Below are 13,157 nucleotides of genomic sequence, written 5' to 3' on the forward strand. Positions count from 1 at the left end.
AGGTAGTGTCTGAACAGCAAGGCGTCCAAACCACAAGGTGTGTTTGAATGTAGAAGCAGTGAACACGATGCAGTTTTCATGTTGGGCCACTTGTTGGTGCTGTTGGTAGTTACCTCCGCCAAGGAGATTATAAACTCACCCACATTTGTTTGTCTGTCTGACTGTTAACAAGATATTTCAAAGAACTAATGAGCTGATCTTTATGACAATTGGTCCACTGGTGCATTCTGAGGAAGAACCCATCACATTTTGGTGGTGATCCAGATAAAAAATGTTTTTTAATACATTTTCATTTCGCTATTGTTTCATGCTGAGCATGTCACTTCAAATGTCAGTTGCATTGTGGGAAAAGGAGTTGTAGCATGTTTTAGTTTTGGTATTTGTAGATTGATGTTGTCCTGTTGCTCTCCAGCAGGTGTGTGTGAAATGACCTATGTTAGTCCATTGTGTGCTAAAGGAGACATCAACGGACACAATTCTGCACCACCAGCATTTTCTCTTTTCCCTCCATTCAACTCCTCATCAGAGTCAGCCCGATAGACAGCTTTCATTACCAGCAGACACGAGCCACAAGTTAGTGAGTGAAACGCCATAACAAGCCAGGCTCCTCAACTACGGTTTGGATGATAACATGGGAGGGGGTAAGAATATTGTCTTGTGTTCTTTCATATTCTGAAATAAAATCATTGGATCACCAAACTAAATCAATGAATAAAGGCAGTTGATCTGGATGTGGAATGTCTCATTTCCTTGTGTCCATGTCGATTCTTGGCGGAGGTCAGAAATATCCAATTGCTCTTGTTTTTTTAAGAAAATGACACACACACACACGCATCATTCACTCTAAACATTAACAATGGGAGAATACTGACATTCTAGTGGACAGGCCAACAAGTTGGATTGTTATGAGGGTGACTCCTCTCCTTCCTCTTCTTCCCCTCCTCATCTTCATCCTTCTTTCCTGCTTCGATTGTTTTTCTCCCTGAACTATGAACTCCCTCAGGTGTTAAAATTATTATTTTCAACATGGTAAATCTACAGCTAATCTGGAGGAAATCTGTACGCCTTCAGTTCATGAAACCATCCATTTTCATTCACATTGTGAAAAACTCCAGCACATCTAAGGGATGTATTCTTTCATGAGAACATGAGACTCTTTGGAAAACGGCATGAGACGAAAGGAAAGTTGAATCTTTTCAATCTGGAATTAAATTCTCTGTCCATTGTGGCGTGACGTCCTGCTGAGATCATTTGATGTTGATGTTTGCGTGGAGGTAGCAGGTGGCTAATTCAGGCCCCATTTACACGATGAGTGTATCCAAAATACTTTCTTCATATTTGGGGGGGGTCTCTTTCCACGACCCCGCTGTGCTGATCCACTATTTCTGCAAAAAAAAAGTCCACCTCCCAAGGTGGCAAGATTCTCTCACGTTCTCTATTCCCTCCTGCAGAGACTGATGGAGCCTCTTGCTCACCCCCCCCCCCCCCCCCCCCTTCTGCTCATGCACTTGTAAACAAACATGGCCGACCCATAGTGGTATGACTCTAGTTTTATCGTCCATATCAGTAGTTTAACTGATAGCATCCGATGCATCATCAGTCCACTAGGATGTCAGGTTCTCTCCATTTTCTTCACCTTTATAGCGTATTGTCCACTGCACATGTCTGTGTGTTTCATTAAAAAATCAAGCAACAGCGCCCTCGAAGGGCCCGTCATACTAACCACACAGTTGTCCCTGTGTCTGCTGCTGCAGTGGAAACGCACTCCTTTTGTTTAACGAATTAGGTGATGTCAAGTGAAACATTGTTGTGTAAATGGGGCCTCAGATTAACGTGTATTTATGTTGCAATCAAACACTGCTGCTTGCTGGGAAGTGTGACAGTAACTGAACCTGAACCAGAATAAGACTTTTATTCCATGGATTGTTTTCATATTGCTGGTGAAGGAACCTTAATCATTAAGAATGAGAAATACACATAATCCCCTAAAATGCAAGTAATCCATTCACAGAGAAAATACACAGTGGGCACAATCAAAGACCAGGAGTGGAAATGTGATTCATGGATTAATCCAAACCCTTTATTACAAAGTTTACCTGAAGTTAAACCAATTAGGAGGAAGATGCTCTATAATCTGGATGTTAGAGGAGGAAGATGCTCTATAATCTGATGTTAGAGGAGGAAGATGCTCTATAATCTGACGTGAGAGGAGGAAGATGCTCTATGATCTGGATGTTCATGGAGGCAGATGCTCTATAATCTGACGTGAGAGGAGGAAGATGCTCTATGATCTGGATGTTCATGGAGGCAGATGCTCTATAATCTGGGTGATATTTTGTATGTAAAATAACAGTAATGTGTTTGACTTCATCCACAGTAAATACAGAGACAACATTTTATTTAGCTGTGAATACTTAAGTTTCCCTGACACTTCTGACTTGACATCAGTCGCCCTGGATTTCAGTCTCTTCTCTTGAAGTGGAGTTTCCTCTTGAGGTCAGTCGTTAGCAGAGCAGCTCCCAGATCTCAAAATTCTTATGGAAAAATAAGCCATCACGTATAAGTTTAAAAACACTACAGAACACCAAGGTGGCTTAGAACTTTCAAACTTTTCTAATTATTATCTTGCCAATAAATGACTTTATGTGGTAAAATGGATTAATCAGAAACTTAGATGAAGGCTGGCTGGACATTGAAAAAACCTTCTGTGAAGATCTCCACATCAGAGACCTTCCTTTCTTCAGTCCTGTCATCAAAAAACACAACTGCTTTAAAAGCATCAATATAAACAATCTCTGACAGCTTGGTGGGAATTTCTTCAAATGAATGGATCGTCACTCATTCCCTGCAAACTCACACCTTCTGGAACAATCCTGACATCCTGCAAAGGAAGAAACCAAGAAACTTCACAAGATGGCAGAACAAGGGAAGAAGAACCTTGGAACACCTTCTCTTCAATAACTCTTTTATTCCATTTAAAGATCTAATAGAAACTTATGGTATCAGTCCAAATAACTATCTGGAACATCTTCAGCTCCAGTCAATAATACAAACAAAGTTCAAACTAGAAGAGATGAACCTAAACTGACCTCAGACAGTGACAAACCTCCTGAAGATCTCAGCTCCAAAACCACTTTCTAAAATCCTTTAATCCTGTCTTGTTCCAAAACCACAATATCCCTTCAAGCTCCAAATGGGAAGAAGATCTCAACATCAACACAGACCCAACGCTTTGGTCACTAATCTGTAGAAATATATTCAAAATGAGCAAAAACACCAATATACAGCTCAGACAATACAAGGTCCTACACTAGTTCATTACAGGACAAAGCTGTTCAAGATGCTCTCACTTCCTCTAACATATGTTCTAACTGCACAGCTGATCTCCCTGATACCTGTCTACACTGTGATCTCCCTGATACCTGTCTACACTGTGATCTCCCTGATACCTGTCTACACTGTGATCTCCCTGATACCTGTCTACACTGTGATCTCCCTGATACCTGTCTACACTGTGATCTCCCTGATACCTGTCTACACTGTGATCTCCTTGATACCTGTCTACCCTGTGATCTCCCTGATAACTACCTACACACACTCTGGCAGTGTACACCAGTCCAAACATTCTAACAAAAGATCTGTGAAGACTTATCGTTATACCTGGACCCCCCATTCCAGTCTCACCTGCACTTTGCCTGTTAGGTGATCTCACAGAAATTATAAGAGAGAAAAACGAGTCCTTCACACTCCTGGTCTCCTGAAGCATCGCTAAAAAGTTGATCCTCATGAACTGGAAATCCAAAAGTAATCTGAATATAAAGTTATTTAAAAACTTACTCCTAGACCACATCACATTGGAGAGAATGTTTGTTTGTAGGAAAAATCATTTGGCACAATTTGAATTGACATGGTCCCCAATAATTAAATACACCATGTAGCCCTGTGGGGGGGTGGTAGTTCCACCTTGGGGCTCTTGGGGCCATCTGTGGCTGGGGCGTTGTGGCTTGGGTGGTTGGCAGCTCTGCGATCTGGGGGAGTGGCGGCCTGGCCTATGGGGTGCTGGGGAGGTTGTGGGGGGGGGGATGTAATTTTTGGAATCATACTTGCTGTGTTATTAATGAGCACAAAGGTGAATGAAATGTCGACCTCTTCTGTGTCAAAAACTCCAAAATCCTTCAATCTTTACTGTTAATTCTGGTAATTGTAATTAATTTAACTATTAATTCAAATTCCTGATGAACTGTTTAGTATATCTTATGAGACTGATAGAACTGAATTGACTATCATTTCCTGTTAAGACAGTGGAGCTCCGAGGTTCTGATACACATCAGATTACATTTCAATAACATTATTAATAACTATCTTTGATCATTATTAATAATTATCGATAGCCAACCACAACATAAATAGTGATCCTTTTGAGGTAAGAAATCCCTACATGGATATGTTGGGTTTTTCTATTTTCTCTGTAAAAGCACATAGGAATGACTGTACTGTATTTAAAAATGTTTTTTTAATAAAATTAAAAAAAAGCAGAGCAGCTGAGAAGTTGGTAGCATCTCAAGCTCAGGAGACAGAATCATCTTTAATTACAACATTCTAAAAATGAAAGGATGGAATTCAGCCTGAGGAGGATTTTGATGTTGCAGAGGGAACCTGCAGCTCTGGTAGTGATTCACATTCCTCACTAAGAAGCTTTACAGAGTGCAGTGGGGGGGTTAGTTCTGGGTTGGGTGTAGTGGGCAGGTTAATTCTGGGTTGAGTGCAGTGGGGGGGTAGTTATAGGTTGGGTGTAGTGAGGGGGGTTAGTTCTGGGTTGAGTGCAGTGGGCAGGTTCATTCTGGGTTGAGTTCAGTGGGGGGTTAGTTCTGGGTTGGATGCAATGGGGGAGTTCTGGGTTGGGTGCATTGGAGGGGGTTAATTCTGGTTTGGATGCATTGGAGGGGGTTAGTTCTGGGTTGGATTGTACTAGGGGGGTAATTCTGGGTTGGGTGCAGTGGAGGGGGTTGGTTCTGGGTTGGATTGTACTAGGGGGGTAATTCTGGGTTGGGTGCAGTGGAGGGGGTTGGTTCTGGGTTGCGTGCAGTGGGCGGGTTACTTCTTGGTTGGGTGCAGTGGGAGGGTTAATTCTGGGTTGGGTGCAGTGGAGGGGGTTGGTTCTGGGTTGGGTGCGGTAGGGGGGGTTAATTCTGGGTTGGGTCCAGTGGAGGGGGTTAGTTCTGGGTTGGGTGCAGTAGGGGGGGTTAGTTCTGGGTTGGATGCAGTGGGAGGGTTAATTCTGGGTTGGGTGCGGTAGGGGGGGTTAGTTCTGGGTTGGGTGCAGTGGAGGGGGTTAGTTCTGGGTTGGGTGCAGTGGGTGGGTTAGTTCTGGTTTGGATGCAGTGGAGGGGGTTAGTTCTGGGTTGGGTGCAGTGGGTGGGTTAGTTCTGGTTTGGATGCATTGGAGGGGGTTAGTTCTGGGTTGGATTGCACTAGGGGGGTAATTCTGGGTTTGGATGCAGTGGAGGGGGTTGGTTCTGGGTTGGATTGTACTTGGGGGTGACTGGATTTTCCGTGCAGCTTAAATATTATGATGAACCTTGGCACGTTATTACTGTTTAATGTGATTTTATCATTTTATTTCTGTTTTTGTCTGTCTGTCTGAAACATTTTGATCATGACTGAATCAATAACAGGATAAATGTGAGGACTGGATCAATAATAGGACCAGTAGAAATGTCATGTTCTCCATTGATTTGAAGTATTACTGATCTGTTGTGCAGTAATAGATTGCTTTCTGTTCCGATCCGAGCTGAACAAGCATTGCACCCTGACATGTAATAGATTACTTTCTGTGTGTTTATGCCTGAGCATGCCTGTCGCTTTTTATTGAGAGTATAAAGAGAAACTATGTGTGTGTGGGGTGTGTAGTGTGTAGAATATGTAGATGCTTCCTGTGCTGAGCTGCTCTGGTCTCGTTACAGACGAGTGGAAACACATCGACTTGTTCACTAGATCTTATTGACTGAGAGGAATCCCAACCATCCCTGCTGCATCGTGTGTGTGTGTGTGTGTGTGTGTGTGTGTGTGTGTGTGTGTGTGTGTGTGTGTGTGTGTGTGTGTGTGCGTGCGTGCGTGCGTGCGTGCGTGCGTGCGTGCGTGCGTGCGTGCGTGTGTGTGTGTGTGTGTGTGCGTGTGCGCGGTTTGCCCACTGGGTGTGGACACCCCCAGACCCGAGAAGCCCCAGTGAGGGTCACACCCCCAGTCAGGAGGAGCCAGAGAGAGAACCTCTGCCCACTGGATGATCATCCATTGCTTTAGTCACCCCCTCTGGCAGTCATCCCAAATTCAGAGAACCATAGTTACACAAGCAACTTTCGTTTTTGTCCGATCATCCACACGGCAATGCCTTTTCATGTAACCATCATTTCTGTCCGATCATAGAATCAAATAGAATAGAAGAGAATAGAATAGAAACATACCTTATTGTCAGTCTGTAGCAATCTTGAAACAGTGTTCGCAGCGGTGAAATGTCGAACAGCAACCTGAGTGACAGCAATACAACCCTAACAGTGAAATGACAAAACTATGGACAAGACTAAAATATGAGTTATTAACTATTGGAAATCAATGCTCTTAGCCTGCAGGTGAAAGCTGTGATTGAGGCAGTTTGTTTTTGTTTGTAATGCCTGGTGTCGTTTTTGACAGCTGCAGTGTCAGTTTCTATCGAGTGGCTGTGTTAAAGCTTGAGTTGAAATCTGTTTGACCTGTTTGCTCAATGAGCAAAATGGTGTTGGTCCAGGTCAGTGGGGACAGCAGAACTGTTGTGAGGGACAAGGAATCTCTCGAAGCGTTTTGCGGCGATGAAAAACAAATCAGCATTTTAGTAGCCTGAAAAGAAGTTCCAGAGTGGAGGAATTAGAAAATGCTGCCTCTCCTTTGGCGTGTTGACAGACAAGATGCACATGAGCTGAAAAATATGTCGTCATCAGCCCACCTCTCGACCTATAGCCCCGCCTCCCTCTCCACGACATCACTTAACAACAAAGACAACGACAATAACAATCGCTGCTTACCTGCTGCAGATGGAGCTGCTGAAGCTGCTGAGGCTTGTCACTTCAATTAGACTACATGGAGATTTCTCCAATACCAGGGTGCTTCAAGTAGTTCCTCCTATCTCCTTTCTAATCCATGCTTCCTTGATCCTGTAGGGGACATCACGGGGTTAATGAAAGGTGTTAGGAATCTTCCTAAAGGAGTTAGGGAAAGGTGTTAGGATTTTTGCGAAAGAAGTTAAGGAAAGGTGTTAGGAGACTTCCTAAAAGAGTTAAGGAAAGGTGTGAGGATAATTCCTAAAGAGGTTAAGGAATGGTGTTGGGAGACTTCCAGAAGGAGTTAAGGAAAGGTGTTAGGATAAGTCCAAAAGAATTTAAGGAAAGGTGTTGGGAGACTTCCTAAAGGAGTTAGGGAAAGGTGTTAGAATACTTCCTAAAGGAGTTAAGGAAAGGTGTTAGGATACTTCCTAAGGGAGTTAAGGAAAGGTGTTAGGAGGTTTCCTAAAGGAGTTAAGGAAAGGTGTTAGGAGACTTCCTAAAGGAGTTAAGGAAAGGTGTTAGGAGGCTTCCTAAAGGAGTTAAGGAAAGGTGTTAGCAGACTTCCAAAAGGAGTTAAGGAAAGGTGTTAGGAGGCTTCCAAAAGAAGTTAAGGAAAGGTGTTAGGGGACATCTTAAAGGAGTTAAGGAAAGGTGTTAGGCGACTTCCTAAAGGAGTTAAGTAAAAGTGTTAGGAGACTTCCTAAATGAGTTAAGGAAAGGTGTTAGGATATTTCCTAAAGGAGTTAAGGAAAGGTGTTAGGAGGCTGCCTACAGGAGTTAGGAAAGGCGATAACGTGTGGGGCGGTGCCTCGGGTGGGGGGCCCAGGCTACTGAAGCCTCTGCCCTGACTTTGCACCGCTAACAATTTTGATGACACTTCGTCACGCAGGGACTTTTTTTTTTTTCCCCCAATTACAGACTGTGCTCCTCAGAACACAGTCTGTAATCTGCCTTTTTTTCCCTCCTTTGGGGTTCAGCTACTTAGCAGTGGTGGAACGCCCTGGCCCCCGCAACCTCTCAATTTTAAACCGCACCTTCGACACACATATGGCACCTGCTTCCTCACAACACAAAGACACACCTCTACATGCATCCAACACCCCACAGGGTTGGGGGGCAGGAGATGGGCCCCCTCCCCAGCACCTCCTGCTGTGGTTCCACCCTGGTCTGGGGCGAGTGCGGCTGGAGTGCGGGGGGCATGCTCACTCAGACGTGGCGCTCCCGGGGGGGGGGGGTCTGGGTTGTGGTTCTCACTTCCTTTTCGCGGTTGGATTGATGGAGGAAGGGATCTCGCCATGGCCTGGTGGAAGTCCGGCTGACAGCCTGAGGGGTGGAAAGCATCACCTTCAGCCCAACACACAGACACACACACACACACACACACACACACACACTTTCCACTCCTCATCAATAAGATTTGTTGGTGATGTTTCTTGTTTTCTGCCGTTATTCATTCAATTACCAAAACCATGTTATTATGTTGTTGCCGACTTACTAATTTATATCCCTGCTTGAAAATCATGTTAGTGTCTAAATAGAGCTGCTCAGGCTAGTTTTATCTAGAAAATCATGTTACTGTCTAGATAGAGCTGCTCAAGCTGGTTTAATGTAGAAAAGCATGTTACTGTCTAGATAGAGCTGCTCAAGCTGGTTTAATGTAGAAAAGCATGTTACTGTCTAGATAGAGCTGCTCAAGCTGGTTTAATGTAGAAAAGCATGTTACTGTCTAGATAGAGCTGCTCAAGCTGGTTTAATGTAGAAAAGCATGTTACTGTCTAGATAGAGCTGCTCAAGCTGGTTTAATGTAGAAAATCATGTTACTGTCTAGATAGAGCTGCTCAAGCTGGTTTAATGTAGAAAAGCATGTTACTGTCTAGATAGAGCTGCTCAGGCTGGTTTAATCTAGAAAGTCATGTTACTGTCTAGGTCAGGGGTCGGCAACCCGCAATCATGCGGCTCTTTGGTCCCTCCACTGCGGCTCCTGGAGCCTCGGTCCCACTGCAGTTCATCCTGGAGACGTAAGGAGGCAAAGCCACCCAGAGCACAGTCCCGCTACAAAGAGTGGAATAAAATGTAGGGTCGTGAACGACGCAGCGATGTGACGTCATTACGCAACAATAATGACATGAAGAACGTAGAATAGCGGCTGCAGGTCATGACAGCGGCTCAACTGGTGTCTGAAGCTGGGAGCTTCCTGTACCTTTCACAGTAAAACTGCTGCGCTGCGGAGCGCCGACAATTCCAGGAGGTTCATTGCAGACTTGTTGAGAGTGACGGCAAATTTTTGTGATTTACACAACAACTACAGGACATTAAAGACACACCGCTCACACTCATAGTTCTAGAAATCCCAGATCTCCACATATATCTTCCATTTTAATAATGTGTAGCAATAAAGAAGCTGATTGCTGCAATGCATTATGGGAGTTTCTGTTTGACGTGTTTTAAATGTAATTATTGGGGGTTATGTTAGGTTTGTAGTGTCGGTAATGATTGTGTTGTGTTGTGTTTTTGTTGCTTTAGTTTATTAGTTGTAAGTTGTCAACCAGCAGTGAAGAAGGTTGTGTGTGTAGTGTGGTCCTGGCATGGTCAGCCGGTGGGAGTGTCAAAATAAAACGTCTGCGGCTCTCTGGGTGTATTGCTCAGTGGGAAACGGGACCAAATGGCTCTTTGAGCGTTAAAGGTTGCCGACCCCTGGTCTAGTTAGAGCTGCTGAGGTTGGTTTAATCTCACAACATTTGGAAAATATTTGGATCAGTTTGATAGCTGTAAATTATATATGTAGCACTAAGGGTTTTGTATGTTGTCCCCCACCCATCTGCCTACCTCTTCACTCTCTTCTCTCTTTCTTCTGCCACCTGGCCTGAGAATGAAGTAGAGAGAGTTCAGTTCTGCTTCCCAGTTCCTTCACACAGAGATCAGGGTGGCTTTTGGAGCTCATCTGGACCTCTGGTGTCTGAGGTGAAGGAACAGAGTTTCATCCTCGTGATGGTGATGAGCACGACGTTTACGCATGTACATAAACAGACGGCAACTTCTTTACCGGCTGATCATGACACAATATGACACATTGCATATTAGCTTCAGGCTACTTTAGCAGCGCTGCCCAGACAAAAGCTCTCTTATTGTTCTCCAGTGACGTGGTTCACACCGTTCAGTGCTGTCATTCTCGAAATGCTGTGGAAACGTGTCCGTTACCGGGTCTGGATTTGGCATCCGGAACCATAACTGTGGGGGTTCGTGTTCAGCTGGACAACACCTGGGTCGCTGTGCAGCGATGAGGGGAGAAGCTCGCTGGCTCCCAAGGGTCAGAAGAAGAAGAAACAGTCATTCCAAATTGTGTTCTGCTCATCCAGCGGGCTGAACCTCGGTTTGGTTCTGTAGGTCTACTTTGTGCTCTTTTTTCCTCCGATGCCTGAGAGACATGTAGCTGGCAGTTCGGGGGAAGAGCCTCTGGGTGCTAGCTGGAAGGGGGTTTTATTCAAGTTTGAATTTAGGACACCACATGGTGCCAGGTTTCGTCTTCACCAATCTCCTTGTGCTGGTCTCAGGGCCAGAGAGCAGCCTCCTCCTCTGGGAGTAGCTGAGTTGGCGGAGCGCCCAGTTGGTGAGGTGCCGCAGTGCAGCTTACAGGATGGGGTCTCGGGGGGGCCCCCTGGTGGTGGTCACATCACCATTGTCATTTTCAGCCATGTGGTCGCCAGGTTTTCCTTTGCTTAAGAAAAATGCCCCCCCCCCCCCTCCTGACAAGGAAGGGGTGAACAATGGGATTTTAGGCCAAACATTGTTGAATTGTGGGGTGGCATGATCTGGTCTCCTTTGGTAAAGGAAGCATCCATGTTTCCTCGGCTGAAGGAGGCTCTAAAGGAAGCATCAGGGTTTCCTAGAGTAAAGGAGGTTCTAAAGGAAGCATCCATGTTTCCTCGGCTGAAGTAAAGGAGGTTTTGAAGGAGCATCAGTTTTTCCTATGCTAAAGGAGGTTCTAAAGGAAGCATCAGTGTTTCCTATGCTAAAGGAGGTTATAAAGAAGCATCAGTGTTTCCTAGGCTAAAGGAGGCTCTAAAGGAGGCATCAGTGTTTCCTAGGCTAAAGGAGGCTCTAACGGAAGCATTAGGGTTTCCTAGACTAAAGGAGGTTCTAAGGAAAGCATCAGTGTTTCCTAGGCTAAAGGAGGTTATAAGGAAGCATCAGTGTTTCCTAGGCTAAAGGAGGCGCAAAAGGAAGTATCAGTGTTTCCGAGGCTAAAGGAGGTTCTAAAAGAAGCATTAGGGTTTCCTAGACTAAAGGAGGTTCTAAAAGAAGCATTAGGGTTTCCTAGACTAAAGGAGGTTCTAAAGGAAGCATCAGTGTTTCCTAGGCTAAAGGAGGTTCTAAAGGAAGCATCAGTGTTTCCTAGGCTAAAGGAGGTTCTAAGGAAAGCATCAGTGTTTTCTAGGCTAAAGGAGGCTCAAAAGGAAGTATCAGTGTTTCCTAGGCTAAAGGAGGTTCTAAAGGAAGCATCAGTGTTTCCTAGGCTAAAGGAGGTTCTAAAGGAAGCATCAGTGTTTCCTATGCTAAAGGAGGTTATAAAGAAGCATCGGTGTTTCCGAGGCTAAAGGAGGCTCTAAAGGAGGCATCAGGGCTTCCTACGATAAAGGAGGTTCTCAAGGAGGCATCAGTGTTTCCTAGGCTAAAGGAGGCTCTAACGGAAGCATTAGGGTTTCCTAGACTAAAGGAGGTTCTAAGGAAAGCATCAGTGTTTCCTAGGCTAAAGGAGGTTATAAGGAAGCATCAGTGTTGCCTAGGCTAAAGGAGGCTCAAAAGGAAGTATCAGTGTTTCCGAGGCTAAAGGAGGTTGTAAAAGAAGCATTAGGGTTTCCTAGACTAAAGGAGGTTCTAAAGGAAGCATCAGTGTTTCCAAGGCTAAAGGAGGTTCTAAAGGAAGCATCAGTTTTTCCAAGGCTAAAGGAGGTTCTAAAGGAAGCATCAGTTTTTCCAAGGCTAAAGGAGGTTCTAAAGGAAGCATCAGTTTTTCCAAGGCTAAAGGAGGTCCTAAAGGAAGCATCAGTTTTTCCTAGGCTTAAAGCAGGTTCTAAAAGAACCATCAGTGTTTAGACTTAGACTTAGTCTTAGAATTAGACTTTCTTTATTGTCATTGCACAGTACATCACACAGTGAGGAAACTGGCAACGAGATGTCGTTGCTTGGCAACCGGTAAACAAGGCATTAATAAATCTAAAATAAGGTGCATAAGAACGTTAAATAAAAGAGCAGGATGAGAAATGGAATAGATTAAGTTTCCTATGCTAAAGGAGGTTCCAAAGGAAGCATCAGTGTTTCCGAGACTAAAGAAGGCTCTAAATGAAGCATCAGTGTTTCCTGGGCTACAGGAGGTTCTAAAGGAAGCATCAGTGTTTCCTAGGCCAATGGAGGTTCTAGCGGAAGCATTGAGTCTCCTTTCCTTAGATTAGTGAGAATCCCAGCGCTCCTTATCATGGCCGACACTTAACCACTTCTGGGGTTAAGGAGAAGTGGATAGGAAAGGAGATAGGAGGAAGTATTTCATGCTCTGTTTTCAGTGTACAGATTTCTCTGGCATCGTTACAGCGCCACCTAAAGACCTGGCAGGTGTACTACAGCATTTTGAGTCGTGTTCATAGTGACGTGTGGATGGAAACATTTTTATGAATGACAGAAGTCGATAAAAAACATGGTTTTCACTTGTGAGGCCAGAGACTCAGACACTGATGGTCTTCTTGGTATCAGACTTCCTTCAGATGATTGTGTGCATGTGTGTGTGTGTGTGTGTGTGTGTGTGTGCATGTCAGTTGTTCAGGTTGCAGCTTGTTTACATTCTTTTCGTTGTGTGTTCACTGAGCCAAACTTCTTCGTACAAGTTGCTACACAGTCGGAATTCAGGGGTGTGTGTGCATGCATGCGCGCGCGTGTGTGTGTGTGTGTGTGTGTGTGTGTGTGTGTGTGTGTGTGTGTGTGTGTGTGTGTGTGTGTGTGTGTGTGTGTGTGTGTGTGTGTGTGTGTGTGTGTGTGTGTGTGTGTGTTCATGTGTTCATATTAGATTTCTAATTGGAAAAGTGCTGTCATTTA

The 13,157-nt window shown here is 44.6% G+C and overlaps 1 protein-coding gene across 1 annotated transcript in view; it reads left to right on the forward strand.

Moving 5' to 3' along the window:
• The window catches only part of col14a1b (collagen, type XIV, alpha 1b), a 106,696-nt gene that overhangs the window by 32,821 nt on the left and 60,718 nt on the right, over positions 1–13,157 (forward strand). The window lies entirely within an intron of this gene.

Source organism: Blennius ocellaris (assembly GCF_963422515.1).
Source record: "Blennius ocellaris genome assembly, chromosome: 20".
Lineage (NCBI taxonomy): Eukaryota > Metazoa > Chordata > Actinopteri > Blenniiformes > Blenniidae > Blennius > Blennius ocellaris.